Raw genomic sequence first — 4,533 nt, 5'->3', positions numbered from 1 at the left:
AGGCGGGCTCCCCCAGCCGCACCCGCAGGTAGCGGGGCCGCAGCCTTCCCGCCCGCCCGGCTCTCCGTCTGTCCCCTCAGGCGGCCGGAGGAGCCATCTTCGGCGGGCCGCCCGGCGGCGAAGCGCCTGTCCTCCCCCGCGGCGTGGGAGTGGGGGGCCGGAGGGGAGGCCGGTCTGCGAGCGGGGAGAAAGCTGTCCCCCCACAGGAGGGCATGGAGGCGTTTTCTGGTGGATCTGAGGACACCTGGGAGACCGTGCGTCGTCAGCTCCCGTGAGGAGCGGGCCTGTCTATCGCTTGTAGCACGCCTTGGAAGCCCAGATGTTACGAGATTGGACCGTGTAACATGAACGAGATGAACCTCGTTATCTGTCCTTGCGGGCTGGCAGGAAGACAGATTCGGTTTTTTATGTGCTGTGGGTGCAATTGTTCAGCACTGCTTCCGATTCTCCATAAACTAGCGGCTGCAAGAAATAAACGGCACTGCTTGACTTTCAGGTGCTGTAATTTTGCATCCTTTCAATACTTAACAATTAGAAAAAACAACGCTCCTGATAGCATGGTACCAGGCAGTTAGCGGTCTCACACTACTACAAGCATTGTCATCCACCCAGGTAACATTTAAGCCAGCTTTGTACACTTGCAGGTGTTTACACGAGATGGAGGGTAGGAGTGAACTAAGCCCAGCTTTTCCAACTTCTTTCTTCTCACATGCAGTTCATGGAGAGACCTGAGCTGCAACTTGGGTCACGGTGGTTCCAGAAACCAAGCCCTCTGCTCTTGCATCCTCCGTGTACAGCTTTCCTAACCACCAAGTGAAGTGCAGCCAGCTGTAAACACAACTTGCGTGTCTGCAAACAGCAAAGACAGGCGCTTGCTGGTCTTGTGATTTGCTTGTGATTTGCTTAATTGCGTTCTGCTGCACCAAGACAGAACATCCTCGTCCTGGTCATGGGCTCAGTATCTCATTGCTGGCACAGCACCATTCTCCTACTGTGTCTTTCCCCATATGCCCTGCCTTTGTTTCAAGGTTTGCTCTAGCATCAAAGGTCCTGCTTCTGCAGATGCTTTCACCTGAGAGTAGTTTCATTACGTTAAATGAGTGTAAACTGAAGCATGTGTGCCAGCATTTTGGTGACACTATAATTAGTCTAACAGTGCACCTGGTTCAGCCACCAACTGCAAGGCATGCTGGCTGGAATGTTATTGTAGCTAAAATGGCATTTAATTTGTTAGCAGCATTCAGCTGACAAAACACAACTCTGATCTTAGAGGGGATGGGATCTCCTCAATATTAGATAAAAGCTCAAAGATAAAAATCACAAACTGCTTTAGAGGCTCAGTTCTGAGCAAGGTTGTGTTTATTTACTGAACTCTGGTCCTACTGTCAGCTTTTTCTTGTATTGTGAAAGGGAATAAGAACTGCAGAGAATGCTTTCATTTATTTTCCTTTTGGAGAGACCAACATAGGTCTCCAGTGCTGTGACTTTTTTTTTTTTGAGCCAAATATGTATTTTTATATTTTTTATACTTTTTTATATGAAAAAATGACAGCAGTCATAACACTTGATTTTCAGACATAACCACGAATTTCTCAGATTCTCAATAAAACTTTTTAAATGTAGTTTGTGCTTCTATTTCATTGCTGTTCCTACCACAAAGAAAAATGAGTGTAACTGCCCTCTAAAGGTTGTCTTTAATTTTTTTTCAGTATAGAAATACTAAATTTCTTTTGTCCAGATACACTATGTGTCAGTCTCCACAGGTTCCTGTGGAAGATGATGGTTTCTTCTAATTCAATTTACAGCCAGCTGTTTAAGATACACTGGCATCTCACATACAGTGTTCCCATTCTGTGGACTTTCTTTAGGGATCTGACTAGAAACATATAGGGATTTGGCTGGCAAACTCTACGCTTCTATTTCTGTTTAATACTGATTTTCTGGGAAATTGGGTAATCCACATTAGATAATGTAGGGAGACATCTTGACTCATAATTAAGACTGTAATAGGACACAGCAGATACTCTGTCAACTTGATTCCTGCCTCCTGAACGTGCACTTGTAAGTGATATTGTACAAGTTTGATTAAGTTTGTACAAACCAAGGAGATGTTAATCAGCTTCAAAAGCATGAAGCAATTCAGTGCAGATTTGTTTATGGATTTTTGTGACAGGATGGTGCTGGGGCTAAAAATGTAACTAAATAGTAAGAAGTTGAGGCCTATCTGAAACGTAAGAAATCAAAGTAAACCAGGGTATAAACACTTATTCTTAGAAGCATAAGCTGACCTTTAAATGTTCCTAAACATACAAAAACCTGACAACAGGAAATAAAGGCTGGACCTGTGACAGGGAAAAGTTAGCCTTTGATACAACTAGTTAGACAGTATATAAGTCCTGACAGTCACAACAGTGGCCTTGAAGTTTCCTATCTCAACAAGAACATATGGAATTCAACATAGAAACCACCTTTGGAGATCCTAATGAACAATATGCCTGCTTGTTTTTGAGGGTGGAAGTTGAAAGAGTAGAAAATTCTTGACTTTTAAAATGTTTAACAAGATGACCTCTGATTTAGAACAGCAGTACTTATGGCCTGCATCCTCATGATACAAGTAGCAAAGATGAAGCTGATATGGATGTGGGACCCTCAGACTCTTTACACAAGATGACCTTACACAGGCACGTACTGAATTGATCCTATGGCAGTGTTCTGTATCCTGGCTGAGACACTGGTGAACCTGATGACTTATGTATCGCATAAATTCATGACAGCTTGGGACAAGCAGGTGTTTTAGATCTCTGAACATCCATGGGTCTTGTTGAGGATTTTAAGTTGTCTTATGTCACTTATTTTAGTTTGAGGTAGGGCTTTGCTTTCGTTCTTAGCTAGTGACCAGCTTCAGTTCTTCTAGGGAAAACCACATGTAGACAGACTGTAGTCTGGGCCAGAGATTGAAAGACAAATGAATAATTGCATCCTGTCTTACTGGTATAGTGGACTGGACTTCCACCTTCTGTAGGTCATCCCTTTAGCTTACCTTGATATACTGATGACTAGCACCACTATGGAACCTGCAGCAGCAGTCACTTCAGGGCTGGTGATAACACTCTGAAGAATCCTACAGCATGGCTGGTAAAGCAAGCTTTCTTCACTGCCTCTGCTAAGTATAGCTATTTGTAATTAATATTCACTTTGAAAGGAGAGTTCTATGGAAAAAATAATGAAAATACTGAATATATATTCCGTAAAAATTGAATTACTTACATTTGAGATGAAAACCTAAGTAACAGGAAAGCAGAAAGTTGTTTAACTGGAGAAGTGCATGAGTTTATTAGGACTAAAAGCAACTTTTTTTTTTTTAATCCAGCTAAAATTATTGATATAAATAGGCTGTAATAAGCTATACTAGATACAAGGTAAATGGGAATTAAAGGCAGAATGTTACAGAGACAGAAAGCTGGAGAAATGAAGATAACTAATTCTTCAAATATATTAAATGCAAGAAGGCTACACGTTGCTTTCTTTGGTGTATTGATTCTTATCCTTGATCTTGCATTGACTGAACTGAACGCAAACACATTAATATAGAAACAGTATTTTACAGTTGAAGGCATATCCTCAAATAGACAGGTTCTGCACAAAAGCAGGACTGCATGTAAACTGGACTTAAAACCAGAGAGTTCTAAAAAAGAACAAAGTCCCTGGTACATATTTTGACTTTATCTACAGTGGCTAAATATCTCAGTGTTTTCTATAAGTGTGCAAAATGGTGCATGCAATACCACATCAGCTATCAAATTAAGAGCAGCAGGAAAGTGCCACTTCATTGCATATGCCTAGTCATGGTTATTTTGTACAGGGCATGTACCAACATGAAATAAAAATCTTTGTCAAAAGTCACTGTTCTACTTCTGAGTGCGAGGCAGAGTAAAAAAGAGTCATTTCAGATGGCTTATTGGGACACTTGTTCAGAAGAGAGGTGACCTTTGTGAAACAGATTCTGCAGCTTGATACCTCTTAAGGTGGGGGAAATCATCACAGTGGCTTCCAAAAACTTCGCTTAACTCCAGTGGATTTTCTAATGCTGTCAAGGACTCTTAACAGTATGCCAAGACCGAGTTAAATTTAGGTACAATGAAATACTTGCCTATCTAAAAAACAGTAGACTTGCACAATCAAATAGATAAATTGTTCTAAGTGGAAATTACACTATGGAGATCAATACCATCAAGATATCAAGAGGATATTCAAATGGAAGAGTCTCAAGTCTATTGTGCTTTGCACTTAGCACCTTCCTTCTCAGGAACTCAAAGCTCTTAGTATGCTAATACTAGTGAATTTAGCCTCACAACATCCAGTGAGGTAGGTAAGTTTACCCCCATTTCACAGATGGGAAAACTGAGGCAGAATTCTGAAGTGACTTGCCCAAGGTCCTGCAACTTGTCAGTGGCAAAACCAGGAATATATTTTCCGAAGTCCAGATCCCAGACCTCTGTCCGAGTAAAGTCCCTCCCTATTACCACAAAGCAA

The sequence above is a fragment of the Haliaeetus leucocephalus genome, unplaced genomic scaffold, assembly GCF_000737465.1.
Source record: "Haliaeetus leucocephalus isolate CR32 unplaced genomic scaffold, Haliaeetus_leucocephalus-4.0 Scaffold473, whole genome shotgun sequence".
NCBI lineage: Eukaryota > Metazoa > Chordata > Aves > Accipitriformes > Accipitridae > Haliaeetus > Haliaeetus leucocephalus.
Note: the sequence above shows the minus strand (reverse complement) of the source record.